We start from the raw sequence: 15,923 nt of genomic DNA on the forward strand, positions 1-15,923 counted from the left end.
ATCAGGCAAGTGTGATGGAGGGGAGGTGTTGGGATACTGGGCATACAGGAAAACCACATGTGACTGCAACCAGAAACTTGTAAGTAGATAAGGAGGAAGATGTGCCCACACAGCCCCATCCTTATGCTTCCCAGAACTCCTGGGGGGTGAGGGGCTGAGGACTAGCCTTCCTTCCTTCTCCACAGTGACTCTGGACCTGGTACTTACCTACCTGCAGTGGTACTTCACATCTCAGTTCAAACCCCAGCTTAGCTCTGAACTTTAAAAGTAGGTCTCTACTGCCACCATATCTAGCTCAGAATATCTTATATTTCTCATGCTTTAAAAAGTCAGGGATGGATTCCTATGGCTCCCAAGGAGATCTAGAGAGTTAGGGATGATTATGTACATATGGTATACTGAAGATTCCTGATGAGGTTTGTGCCCATTCCAACAATTGCCAGAATTAATGTTTTTCACCCTAGAAGAGATGCTTCAGTGGCAGAACATTCAAGAAAGAACCTCTGTATAATTTGAGTTTTCAATACATATTGCCACTTTGATATCTGTATTTTTAGTTCCAGTGCTGATGGGGCCAAGATTCATACAGAAGTGTGAGGATCTGGTGTGCTGACAGCTTAGAAGGAGACAAAATTAGGAACCAGATGGGAAGTCACAGATGATACTGTTCTGCAGAAGGGGCTAGACAGTATCTGCAGATACTATTTTCAAAACAATATGTTCCAAACCACTGTGACACTTGCTCTGAGAGGGAGGTCATTTATATAACAGCAGGTAAGACTGACATACTTTCAGCAGAAGAGCTGCCTTCAAGGTAGGTGTTTCTACAGCCCCATCTGTCAATCTGATAGAAGCTGGTATCAAAATTGACCTCCAGGAAAGCTGTGCTATAAATTCTTTAGGACCACACATGATTCTGAGTATCTTTGAAAACATAATGCCTCACAGCTGCTGGAGCTGAAGTACTGCCTTCCTTCAAAGGGTAAACCCTCTGTGGTCATCTGGATCTGTTTAGAAACACTGATATCTGCTAAAAAGAAGTGCTCCGTATCACTGACTGATATAATGAATCTAGAAATTGTACACAAGAACCAACCATCTTCCTTTCCTTGATTGTGTCATGTCAGCTCTTCCCTGTGCTCTGGTGAACATCTGGAAGAGACCAATTCTGTGCTATGCTATGCTAGCCTGCCTTATTGCATAGCCAGCATGAGACAGCTCATGCTCCAGAGCTGCCAGAAGTCTGAGCTATAGGCCACAGGCCATCTGGCTACCAAGATCCAACAAAAAATACATATTAGAAACAAAGATTAGGAGTAAGGATTCTTAGATTCAAATGCCAGGTTTCAAATGCTGTGAACTATGATGTTCCAGAGATTAATTAACCCTTCTAAATAATTATTAACCTCTCTGCAACAGGGCTGTAGTATAGTCCTGCCTTCAGGTAAAGGCTAAATTCATTACGGCTCAGTGAAATACTCTTAGATCTACAGCTGAACAACACACAACTTTGGGGTGAATTTTACTCCTGCAAGAAGCCCTAGTGGATCTTATACATAGAGGTGATTTTCATATTCCTATTTATGGCAGATGGTAGAGAGCTTTAGCAGGACACTTTGGTGCCCAAGAACACACATTCCCCTTGCAGTTTCTGTCTTCTCCTCTATGCCAGCGCGCTCTGAACAACAGCCACATTGCTCCCTTTGCTCATAGGAGTGACACTCAAAACCCAGCCACCCCTGCTCAATGTCTGATGTTCTGCAAGTACAAAAGAATAACTGATTTTAAGCTCTGCCAGGAGCTTTTATTTCAAAGATGGATCTCTTCATCAGTTATACAATCGAGCAGCACAACAAGAATTTAAGATTCAAATGTCAATATTGCAAACATATGCAGTTTTCCTAGGCAACAGAAATAAACAATATAGTCATTATTATCATTCACACAATCAAATATAATTTGGAATTAATGAATTCATATTTGTTTATCTGTAATGACATTTCAATCCTTTTATTTTAATATCTTGCCAAGGCCATCCTTCCTGTTCCTTTCATATATGTGTGGGTACACATGCATACTTGTGCTGATTCTCCCACAGTCAATGGAAAGTTTCACACACACTTCTTTTTTTAATATCTGTATTTTTCTAAAATATGGGAAAACAAAACTAGTTTTGGCAATGAAGATTAATGTTCTCTACTAAATACTTTTCTTTATTGACCAATGACTATCATCTTGTCTATCATCTAACTTATTGGACTGAATACTTTTTCTATGCCTTGTATCTGGCCCAACAGCGGAATTTAGTTTTCATCAGTAGGGTACATGAGTGTCCTATGTCTATTACTGACTAATTGTGGGACTCAAGTAATGTCCCTGGTCTGGTGAAATTAAAAGCCAAGCATCAAAAAGACCATTTTTCATCCAAATGCCTTTCAGTTTAATCACTGTAAGATATTTTTATTGCTGAAAATCTCAGGTTCAAATACTACTATCAGAACAACTCATCATACATTTAGATTACATAACCAGAAGAATCCTAGGAAGCTTAATTGGGAACAATTTCTTACTTGAATTAAAAATCAACATGCTCACATTCTACATGCTTTCAGTAAAGTGGGTTGTTCAGAAAATTATTCTTCCACCTTGTATTAATGTGGCCCAGAATGTCCTTTAATATTCCTTCTGCATCAGTTCTTGGACCTTGCACTACTCTCAATAACACCAAGTTCTTACACTTGAGAAGTCGCAGTTAATTCTGAATACATGAGTGCACAGGAGCAGCTTCAATTATTTCCCCCAATGCATTGTTGTGTGTTTATCTTCTGTGAATTTCATTTGCCATCATATTGCCCAATCATCCAATTTATTAAATCCTTCGAGACATTCTCCCAGTCTTCCATACTTTCTTGCTTGGTTTCACCACCTCATTATTCAATTAATCTTCTAGATCTTTGTGGTGTGTATTGAAAGGTATACTTTCCAAACTACAAAGTGATTGTTCTTGAGTTGGATTTTGCTGTGATACATTCAGTGGTGCAAGAAACACAACCATGAAAGCATCAGACAAAGAAAAATACTCCAACATACGTCCTCAAAGAAAACAAAAGCTTGATGGGCTTCCCATGTCCACTAAGGACACAATACTTTGTTGTTCCAGGCCCAATAACACTTTCTGTGGTTTATGATATGCTAACAAAACAGCAGCCACTTAAAACAGAGCATAAAGCTTTCAACCTCTCCAGAGCAAGGGAGCTGAACAACCCCACTACATCAGCAATAGCTGTATTTGCCATTTCCCAGGAAGAGCACCATAAACTGCTTGCTGACACATTCACCTTCCTTCTCCTGCAAACCCAGGTGGGGAGAGGGAGATCAGTGAAATGGAAAAGAGGAGAGAAGGAAAGCATCACCATGCTGGGATTATGCCAGGAAAGCATCACCATGCTGGGATTATGCCAAGAGCCTGGTAGACTTAGGCACTCCATTCCCACTACAGTTCTGTAGATGTTTAGTGCCAAAGAAATTTTTATGAAAATAATTTCAAAAATCCCTAAAGAAATGACTACATCTGCCACACTTTTCCAAGGCATGGAGCTGTCTCCCTGCTATGCTATGGTTTTGTCCATAACAGTGTAGGTGGACATTTTTAGACACTAACATCAGGCAGAGGAGCTACTGACTCAGAATCTGCTCTGAACTTTCAACCTAACAGGAATCTCCCTCTGAAAAACTTTGTCAGTCTTGAAGAAAACAATCCATGAAAAGGTCACAGAAACCTCCCTCTAAGCCTACCCAACAGATGTTGCTTTTAGTTCACCCCAAAAGCAAAGACACTCACTTCTTTAGAGTCCAGTATAATTGTCATAGAAGTCAGTGCAAGTTCCAGGGCTGTCACTTCCTTACTCATTTTGGGAATACCCTCAGATGAAGAAAAATTGTCATTAGCCTTGTTTCAAGATTTCAAACAGGGAACAACAGCAGAGTTTGCCTCTTATTTGTAGTTTCTGATTCTTTAGGGCAGTGTTTTCTATTTCCTTGCAACTGGCAATTTTCTACCCATGGTTTTAGGAATCTCATTTTCCCAACTTTTGCTGTATAATCTTAATGAAAGCATCTGAATAAAAAACAGAGTTGGAACTTGATCAGTAAAACTCAAGAATTGTGTGACAGAGTTGTTTGAAGTAAGTAGAAGGACTTGATGGCTCTGGGTGGTTTGCACACACGAGTGTGTGTGTGTGTGTGTGTATGCACACATATTCTCAATACACACAGGAATCTCTGGATCTTCTAACAATTCTGCTATGGGTCTGCAAAGCAACCTCAAGCAATTCACATTTCTGTGCCTCTTTTTTAGACTTCTGTAAAATGGGTATAGTGATTCTATTTTCTTCACAAGAGTGGCAAGGAACTCTTGTTCTAGTTTACAGTGTTCTGACATGCTCAAGGAGTGCTATTGAAAAGTGGAGAGTTAATTGGTTCATAAACTGTCAACCTTGTGGTTAAAAATAGCTTTAATATGTCAATTCTTTCTGAGTTAACACAGAAAAAGGCAATTACTTATGACAAGGTAGGAAGATCGGGGGGTTTTTTCTGTAATGTACCCAAATGCTAATTATTGTGTAAACATTTATTACAAACTACCACTCTTTGGAGGCCTCCAAAAAAAACTTCAGTACAAACCAAACAAAAGCTACAGCACAGTCTGCTAGGCACACATTGCATACACTTTGTAACATACTATAATACTAATTGTTTCAAGACATTGCTATGTAATTATTACACCGTTACAGAGACAAAACAATGTTTCCATGGTTCTGTCACGGTACCCAAACCATTCTGCGAGTCTATCAGAATGAAACTCTTAGTGTGCACACATGGAGGAAACACTGGGCTGCCAAAGTGAAATGAAAGGGTGATGCTGTGAATTGTTGATGAGCGACCTTCAAGAAGAAAATGGAAATGACACTAACACGATTCTGCAAAGATGGCAAGATGTCCAAATTAAACTGAACTAAATCAGAGGCATTCCATTTAAATCATGTTATGAACAAGAGCCATTTATGCATTAGTGATTCAGCTTTTTAAATGAGTCAGTGACAATAAATGACAATGTTTTGACAGTTCATCTTGAATGGCAAGAGCATCATCTGAGCCACAAGCCTTCTTTTTCCACCCTTCCTCTGATCACCTTCCAAAGAGACTGTAAGTAGGAGGAACGGTTTCATAAAGACAACACTCTTGATATCTTTGTTTACTCATTGTCAGTGACCACAAGAAGAAAGCTCTATTTCTCTTTATTTTTTTTTTTCTCTAAAAAGTTATATTTCTACTATAATGTCTGGAGAACATGCTAAGACCAGATCTTATCTTTCCTCATACTATCTAGACTGTAGTTGCAGACAGTGCCTTGTTTGGAAGAATTTGTAGCCTGAACACCAGAACTCACTAGGAAGTTTCAATCAAAGTATTACATTTTAAGAAAAACAGTCTTCCAAATTTCAGAATTTCCTTATAAGAATATTCCTGATTTGCTGACTTTCTTTATTTTCTTTCATTTTATGACAGAAAAATCAAGTTTTTTTTTTCTTTTACTTTCAGCTCAAATTCCTTACCCTTCCATTGTCGCCTAATATTAATGCTCCAGCCTGAACCACTTCCCATGATAAGTCACATCTCTGCCCTTCATAAGACACCACATGTTGCAGGAGCCAATCTTTTAAAAAAATCCCAACCATATAAGAGAAATATCCTTCCTGTAATTGTGCAGAAGTAAAGATGGGGCAGAAGCTGGAATCCAGACCAGCATTTAGGCACATTTCAGTTCTTGGCTACATCATCCAGACCTGTGAATATGGAGAGGCACTAACACAAACCCTACACTGATGTGCAGCCACTGCAGCCTCACACAAAAGCTTCAGCTGACACATCAGTGCCAAGCTCATCATCCTCCTCCTTTTCAAGAGTCTCTTCAGTTGAAGGAAACACATTGTACAATGGAGAAATCTTTCTCAAGTGACCACCCAAAGGATTAGTGAAAATGGGCTGCCCAGTAATGGCATTGATTTTTATTTGACCTGCAGTTAAAAGTCCGATCTGGGAAGGCTGATGCTGGAAATAGCCTGTGTGGCTCATTGCATTGAATAGAGAGAGGTCTTAAAGACACATCCTGCATTAAGATGACTTTACACAAATAATTTTCTCATTTTTCTGACTGTCTCCTACTTCAGGGAAGTGCGGTTGATCAAAGAGACTGAACCACCATCACCTCTTCCACTACCATTTGAGCGTGGAGAGAATCCAGCATGTGCATACTGTAACCTCACAATTTCCATAGCAACACCAGAAGGTTCTTGTTAACCACAGGTAGCACAAAACACTCAGAGGTTTTAAAGCATTCAGCAAGTTTCAAAAAAAAAAAAAAAGAAAACCAAACCAAAAAACCAAGTGCTAAATATGCTAATTAGAATTTAAAATTTTCTGATAAGAGCATAATTTTAATGTAGCAGTTGAAAAAGAAAATCTATTTCAGGTTGAAATAGTATCGCTGTTACACTCATCCAGCTTATGATGAGACAATTCCATAAGCATAATTTTCTGCTTTTTAAAAGGAAAGTACTAGTTCAATAATTAATATGAATCATGAGGGAAACTTTACTACAGAAAAGAACACATCATTACATCTCCGTAATTGTTGTTTTTCTATACATCTGCTACATAAAGCTATAACACAACCTACAGCCAAAGAGAAATAGTCCAGTAATGGGGCTATTGCTCCCTCTACTGTAAATATTCATGATTTCTTATTACAGGTGATACAATACAGTCCATGTCATTAAAAATACTTCAACTAATAAAAAAAAAATCAACAAAAAACATGCTTTCAGGATGACTTAACCAAATTATTATGTTTCCAAGCAATGCAGTAGAAATCCTATCCAAAGAAATATGATTCTTTTAGTTTGTTTTTTCACTATACAAGAAACCAGCAAGGTATCTGTAGGTTTTAACTTATAAAATAAACACATGAGGAAACCTTTCTGCCGCTGAGCACACTTTTGCTTCCTAGAGGCAAATGAAAAAAAGAAATAAGTGCCCAGTGAGAGGCATTTTGACCTTCTGAACAGCCTCCCATTATAAACATCAGCACTGAGGAAATCAGCAAATTAATCAGGGAGAGTGGAAAATAAACAAGAAGGTGATTCATGAGGCGATTTACGGGGCTGAATTATACATGTATGGGAAAGCAGATTATTGAATCACACAAGCCTTCCGTTACCAGAACTGCCTCATTTCTCAGCTCAGCATCGGAACGGGATCTGTGCCGAGGTGCTGGACTCATCCAAAAAGTCTTCAAACAAACTCTGACTCTCTCTCAAAGGCCAAGGAGGCCAAACATAATTTTATCAAAACCATCTAAAATTAGATTGCTATTGAGCAGAGGACAGAGAGGAGCTGTCTTAGCACTAAATTGCTCTTTCAGAGGCTTTATTCCTTTGCAACCAGAGATTCGTAATTTTTAAAAAAAGCTTCTTCTATCTTTTCTGCAATATTACAGTAATGGAGAATGAGAGTATAGCCACTAGATTTTTAGTGCAAGATTCCTGCTGGGAGGAAATAAGAAATTGCCTTCTCTCTTTCTCAGTCTCTGTTACGGCTCGAAGCAATCAGCAGCAAAGGGAGCCCAGCCAAGGAGGGGCTGATGGCAGGCAAATACCAGAACATAATTCCTGGACTTGGTTGGTGTGTACATAGGCAGCAGAATCTTCAATAAAGACCAGAAAAGATTCATGCACCTCCAAACTTCCCATCTAAATATTTCCCTTCTATCCTTTCTCTAAAATACTTTACAGGAAGGAATGAGATAACTTCCATTTTCTGCTGATCTGAATTCTGTAGGATAAGGTTCCTCAGCTGATTAGTTTTAACACAATCTCCACTCTTCAGCTTGGACAAAGCACCTCTTCTTGACTTATCACTGATTAAAATCAATAGTAAAATCCTCACTGATTTCACTGAGTGATGGATCAGCTCCCTGTGCTCTGCAGCCTGCAAGGATCTGAAATCGTGACTATTTAAACATAAGAGATTTTTTTCTTTTGTGCCAGAAGGCAGTGTCAGGCACTTTGGGGAGTGTCTTCCAAGTGTCTTGTTCACTCTGGGCTCCCTGCTTGGGGAAGCATATGGCTCTTTGTGCTGAAAGCCCTATAAATCTGCATTAGTTTCAAATCTATGAATATGAGTCATTAGCCTATGATTTCAGGGCTAATAAAAGAGAACACGAAGTCGACATCACTTCTAAGAATTTCTGAATTTGACATTATCGTGTCACTGACCACTCTTAGGACAGCTTTTTCTAGTGAGAAAATCTTATTTGCAAGTTCAAAAGGACCTTTTTTCTTTTGAATCTTCATGGACAAATACCTAAAATAGCAGTGCCATCACTTGAATCTAATTTAAACCATTTGTCAGAAACATATTTTAAAATTCAATGAGACCTGTATAGCCAGCCTTGAGATCAAGCAACATTTATCCTGGCCTGAGTATAATTGGAATCACAGGGATTAATGAGCATGTACAATTGTGATGGGTTTTTTTTTTTTCCCTTCCACCAAGGCTTTTCATTTTAGAGGAGGAAAGAAATAAGCCACAAAATAAAAGTTGTGCATTTCAGAATATGCTAAAGTAAAAAGCATTCACAGAGAATAAAGGGGGTTTTGGTATGAAAGAAAGACTTGGCCAAGTCTGGAACTACTTACAAAACTTTTACTTCTAAACTCTTTTCATAACCTGACTAGAAAGATTTGATATTCAGGTGTGTTTGTTTTCAGACACAAGGATTATTGTCTTAAATTAAACTTGAAAGTTCTAGGTGTTTAACCGCCAACTGAATTAACAAAAGCCATTTATTTCAAGTAAAGAGAAAACAAACATTAAAATACAAGAAGGAAATTCCTTCTTTACATGTACCTCCTTTCCACTTTGATTATTCCTTATCTAAAGACAAAATAAAATAAAAGTGAGATATAATGCCAAAGTGGATTTTCACTACCTTAATGCACCTCCCACTTCAAGCTTTTACCAAAACCTTGCAGCTGTTCCTTGCTTTGTGTTGGGGCACAAAGGACAGAACAGATAGAAAACAATGAGCTTTTACTAAAACTTCTCTCCAACTGTAATTTATTAACTCACCTGACATTTCTTCCATGGTAGATTAGAGGTGAGCAGCAACAGGCTACTCCAGCTGCTCCACATCACGGAAGATGAGCGGAACTAAAAAGGATAAATTACAAAGATCCTGCATCTTAAATCACACTGCTATCACAAAAAGAGATATGGTGTGCAAAGGCAAGGAATAGCTTTTATTAGTTTACCAGGTGTAAGTGGGAAGCAGCAAATATGATTTTGGGTGCAGAATTCTTCCTTTAGACCTTTGAAATACTTTTCCCTAAAAAGAGGTATACATTCCCCGAAATATATCTGTTTTTTACCAGTAATTTCATCTCATCTAAAAGGTAGAATGTTTTGCTCTATTATTTATCTATATAACCTTACTTATACTTTAAGGTTTGATTATCCCAGCTGCAAAACTGCATCCTACATTTGTTGTTTGTTTTGCAGCCAGCTGGGAAGGTACCAACAGCCTTTCACCACCCAGAAATAATTCTCCAACAGTAATTTTAATGCATTTCCAGGCACAAAGAAGCTTAGTGACAAGAAAAGAAATCTCCAGGTCAGATGTGTGAGTAAAGCTCAGGACTCTGATTTGGTGATTATGACCATTTTAATTAATATGTGCTATGGTGTATCAAGGCTGTGTCTTTTCATGGTTTTGTTACCCTTCAGTTAACCTGATCCAAAGCTTACATTTTTACTAGCTTTTTATGGACTCTGGGTAAAACTAAAGTAACTAATCCAATTCAATCAATATAGAATTTATCCCTCATTGGCGTCATATACTTGCTTCCCTTGCTTTTCCTTTAGAAGATGCTCCTTTAAAGGCTTGATGAAGACTCAACTCACAGTACATAACTTGTGGATATGCAGATTACCTATGTTTTCACAGCTTTCCCCCATATATGTAACAAATTGTGCTTGCATGGTGTGGGCAGAGTTATGCTACTGACAACTTGTCTTTATAATGCTTCTATTTGGTATAAGGAATCAAAACACTTTTATCAAAGCAAAAGGTGAAAAAACAGGCTCTGGCTGCTAAACTAATCAACAGTAGTTTCCTTCCAACTTTCACTGCCAACTCATTTCCTCCCATGGTCATTATGTTGTTATTTGTACAGCAAAAGCTGCTTCACAGGAGAAGTAGAAGAGGCTGCTTCTTTTGCCAGGGTCAGTAGGTGATGGGAGGAGCCCATCTCAGACCCTTGGGGATGGACTCACACAAAGGGTCTTTGGGCAGGAATGTTTCCAGGACCAGAAGAGAAATCAGGCTCTCATTTTCCAATGATCCGAAATAGAAAAGAGATAAATAACACAGGGCAAACAAAAGAAGTACTGCTTTGTAACAACATAATTACACGATTCTCTAGTTTCACTGTGTGTTCAAATACATCAGCTCTTTCTCTACAGTAAAGCTGTGATTTAGCAGCCTTCCTTATTAGCCAACTGCTATACAGCAAGAGCTGTCTGATAATTAAGTCAGTATTAGATTCCAGCCTCTTCCTTGCTAGCACTGAAGGCCACTGAGGTGGTTTTTCTCTCTGCTGCTACACCAGCTCTGTTCCAGGGCACCCCAGGGCTCCTCTCTCAGCACTGCCTCCATCTCCCACTGGTCCTACAGAAACTTGTGGCACCCCAAGCACCACCTTGCTCTACCTCTTCCCTTGTGCCTCATTCCAAGCCCTAATCTTTTTTCCAGGGAATTGCAATTTAGGTAAAATACAAAACTTTAAAAAGAACCTTATTTGATTTCATCTTGTTTAGGTAAAGGAAGGAGATAGGCTTTCTGAACTTAAGGGATTTAGGATAGGTGCCCAAATCAGCACTTTCACTACAATGCTCCTCAAGATCACAAAAGGCAAGGTTTTATTTTATTTTCATTGAAAAGTTTGCAGTCATATTGCATTTCTTCTTATTTATCAAAGAAAAGCTCCAGAATCTTTCTGAACCTTATTTACATTAAAACAATATGATGTCAGTCTAATTTGTCTGAATCAGTCTGAAGGATGTCAGTCTAATTTGTTCATTTACAATGACATTTACTAAATTGGGCCCTGTGGCTAATTTGGGAAACAGACAAAGTGGCACTTTAACCCCACTTGTCCTCTCCATTATCCCAGAAATTCTTTCCTCCCTCAGCATGGAAGGGCAAGAAAATTCTGTCTTGGCTGCAGAACTATTGAGTTTTGAAACTGAGCAAGAAAGAATCATACTGGGCAAAATGTGGGGCAGTAGAGACACCTGAGCTTCAGAAAAATCCAGTGTAAAGCAGGGAGTTGAAAACACCATATCCTATTTGCAAACTGTCATTCCCAGTACACAAAACCTGTGGGGTAAGGTCTCAGGCTTAAGCCCTGATTGCAAGATGCCAGCACCAAAGGTGTCATTGATGCAGCAAGATTAAAACCCAGATTACTCCTGCAGAGCACTTCCATTTGGGCTAAAACTCACCAGCTAATGCTCCCTCCCACGCAGAAGGTGACAAGAAGCCTTGGCTTTTTCATGCTCAGCCTCACTTGCCACACACCTACACCAACATGCCAGAGGAAGTTGCTACAGCAGCAGTAGCTCACTACAAAATGAGACAAGTTTCCATGTACCTTTTTTTACCCTTAATGCTGTTTAAGCAGGACCCATTTCAGAACTCTTGTTCATTAATGCATCTGCATGGGTGACCTCATGATTTGAGACAGGTCCATGACAACTGCAGGTGAGCACAAAAAGGGGTCAAAAGGAGAAAGTTTAGAGGTTCTTTGTAAGGCAATGGACTTTTTTTTTAAAGTCGGCTAATGTATATCCATTAAATATTTTGTCTGCTTATAATTTTTGTGAGATTGATTCAGGTTTTTTTTTCAATTCACTTTTTTGGGTTTGTGATATTGTTCTTTGACTTCCTTTGTGCTACACACACACATGCATGTACAAGTCTTCCATAGATCAGAAGACAATCTGTTGAGATGCCCATCAGGTAGAAATCATTAGAATTATCACTGGAAGGGGATAACACCTCCTGCATATACACATCAATTCCTTCCATTTTAATGCTATTTGATTTCAGTATATTTGCTGCTGATGTATCACATTTCACATATTTCCCTTGTTAGTGGACAAAACTGTAAGGAGAAAGGGTGAGCTGGAGGTGTTCTGCCATTTTTCATTAATGTCACTAAAACTGCAAATGTTAACATTGTTATTGTGTTTATTGAAAACAGGCTGGAATCTCACCAGTAATTATGATTTAGTGAAGAGAGGTTTTTAAAACAATACATTTTCTCTCTTGACACCATCTTTCTTTTCTCCATCTCCAAGGAAAACACTGTGTCTATTCCTGACTTTTCTGTCTGTCTTTTGTCCATCACAGAAATTTGAGGGAGGACAACCCTATGTTGCTTTACTGTGTTTTTGGCTCAAGCCAAATCTAGAAGAGGTGCTAAAAATCTTGATAATTTCTTATCCTCACAATGTAGAATAAAACCCTCACAAAAGATTGCCACGTAGTAGGAAACAGAGAAATAACTCTAAAAAATACAGTGGGCAAAAAAGGGCATAAGCAAAAGAAGACATATGCATAGCAAGTTATTTTGCTGCCTCATTTTCAGCATAAATCCACAGAGAATCTAAGGAAATTATGGATTCCACTGCAGGCTCCAATGATAAAGAGCTTGAATCTCTCTACCACCGACACAGACTGCAACAAAAGCTGACACAGAAAAAACTAGAGCCAGAAAATGAGAAAAGTCATTCTTATTTTCTCCGATTCCCACCTGATAACCTTCCTGAAGGTCACTCCATTCCCACATGAAGATCATTATTCAGCTTCTGCTACCAGACCTGTCCTTAAAAGCAGGATCAAATTTATAAGTCTTTCATTAGTTTCTTGATTTGTAACTTAATGCTTTAAAAGAAATGTTTGTAAGTATCATGTGTTAGCAAAAACGGGGCCTAGCAGACCAGTATCCAAAGAATGCTGCACCAATCAGCTGTGCTAATTGCTTCCACCAGCTTGCTGAAGTGCCTCGGCTGAATGAAATATGGAAAATACATTTCTCTTTGCACCACAGCAAAAGGATTTCCAACACCTCTCCCTGAACAGCTGAAGCTATTACTGTTCTTATGCCACCATCCCTTGATACAAATGACAGAATGCTTCTCCATTTAGCAGACACTTTTATTTGCTCTTCTCTGTTGTTTCCCCCACAAGTTCTATCTTACTATAATTTTTTGGTTTAGTAACTTTCAGTTTCCTTTTCCAACCGTACACCAGGAAGACTCTCCTATTCTAGTTTGTTTAAAATTTTAATTCTTTCTTCTGCTACTTGGCTTTCTACCCTTTGATCCTTTTTTTTTACTTTCGAAGTAAGCCATCTGACCCTTTCATACCTCCTCCATGCTTTTTTGCCTCATTCATCCCCTCCTCTTCTTTCTCAATTGCTTTCATCTTACTTCATTTATGTGCTCTGGCTGCCCTGTTCCTCTGCAGCTGAAAATGTAATTTTTTTCCTAGAGACTGATAAAGCCCAGAAGTCAAAAACTTCATCTTTAATCTTATTTTCTTATTTTCAGTATGGATTCTATAAAATGGAAACCTACGAAAATACTATTGAATAGTATATGTGAATGTAAATTACATAACCAAGGTGTGTACATTTAATGACCAGGTTTGCAGTGAATCTGTTTCCTCATCACCCCACTGCCATGTTCTGAAGCCAATCCACTGCAGCAGCAAGCCTAACCTGGAATAACCAAGCAGTGTAGAAAGTGTAATACACTGAATTTTTCTCATTAGCATCTTCTGACAAAACTGATTCATCGTACTGTAATGCTAACATTGAACCAAAATGGTAATTGAAATGTTTGTATTATTAATACTCTCCTGATAGGAAGGGAAAATATTTGATATATGAATTGTGTTTTGGTTGCTACATGTAGGTAGATTAAAGGAAGCAGTTTCAGATCCTGAGGACCTAGACAATGAAACCTAGACTAAAACTTCCTTTAACCTTTTATAACAAATTAGAAAAGCCCTGTGGAAAAAAGGTAGCTATTTAATACAGGAATGTACAGCATTCTACAGTGATTCAGAATTCAGCAGCAATATGTACGACATAAAGAATAACTGGATTGCTTATGCTATTGCAGAAAGTTTTGAGGACTATCGTGAAATTCAAGTTTAGCATTAGTTGACAACATTGCTGTTGCAAAAGAGAAAAACATTGTACTAAGAAATATAAACAGGGGTAACATTTATAGACAGATGATGTAATCCTCCTGTTATTCTTAGCATTGGTAAGTCTCAGCTGAAGTGTTTTGTCCCATTTTGGGCATTATATTTCAAGAAAGATGCGTATCAGCTGAAGTTTTCAGCCGAGAATAACTAAAGTTTATGAAACACAACACATAGGCAGTATTGAGCAATTTCAGGATGTTTAGCGCAGAAAATGGAGTACAACAACGACATTGCAATTACCTTCAAATCTTCAAAACACTGCTGCAAAGAAGAAAGGGAATTTATGCCCTCCAAGTTCAGGAAGAATATAAAATAAAACAGTAAGTTTGAATCCATCAGGGACGATTTAAGATAGGCACAGGATAAACTTTTTCACAGTGAAGCATTGCAACAGACTGCTCAGGAGGATGGTAGCTCAAAGTGCACAAGGGCTAGCTGCTCCCTCAGTGGTGTATGCCAGGAGCCACCTTCAGTTCCACAACTGGCAGGGCAGAGACCCCCACCCAGGGCCCATCCCACTGCCCTGAGCAAGGAATCAGCTCAAGACAGCTCAATACAGCATTATTCTGGGGATGCAGCAGATGCAAGGCCAAGCCAAGAGCCAGCCTGCAGACTGGGATTAGGAAGGCATATGGCCAAGCAAGGCCTGGCTGTGCTTGAGCTTGGCACCCTACGGCATTGCTGGGGCAGGGACTGACAGTCCTGGGCTGGGCTGAAATAAAAGTCCCTGGCCCAAGGGCAGGCATGAGGGCTCTTCCAAGGATGGCTGGGCAGAACCATTAGGGCCACTGATGCCCTCAGGGCTGCAGGACATGGAATGCCACATGGAAAGGCTGGAGGTCTTCAAGAGCAGGCTCCTGACAGGATGGGCAGAGACATCTCTGATCCAGCCTTGTGACCTCTAGGCTTGCCTTTTTGTTTTGACATCTCAACTTTGATGCCAGAGATCTGAATCTCTGTATAGTACAACTGCTGAGGCCCACAGTGATGTTCCCCATACATCAGGAAAGATGCCTTGGACGGAATGAAAAGACATCACACCAGAGCTCTAAAGGTCTCAAATCAAAAAGCAAGACATACCTTCCCCACTTCTGGGGCAAATATGTTTCACATTAACAATTTACATCCATAAGCTTCTTATTCTACAGTAATAGTGTTAACACTGACTACATTTTTAGTTTGGATGATTTGCTTCCACCTGTATGTCCATAAATATTCTACATGGATAATATAGAGATGGTGAATACTGATCTATTAGCTGTTTCTATACAGTGGAAGGTAGATTATTTCTTCAGCTGTGCTTCCTCTGGTCCTGAAGATTTCTGGTTTTCATACTCAGATCACTTGCTCCTCCAAGTCATATCCCCACTGCCAAAGAAAGAATATGCATGACTAAATGTCCAGTAACAAATATAAAATTATAGCCAGGCCACACTCCTGCAAAATTAACATCCTTCCAGATGTTACAGAACTAGCTATTTTCTACACTCACACTGTTAAGTTTACCTGTATTTTTATGACT

This window comes from Serinus canaria, chromosome 7 (genome assembly GCF_022539315.1).
Source record: "Serinus canaria isolate serCan28SL12 chromosome 7, serCan2020, whole genome shotgun sequence".
Taxonomy (NCBI): domain Eukaryota; kingdom Metazoa; phylum Chordata; class Aves; order Passeriformes; family Fringillidae; genus Serinus; species Serinus canaria.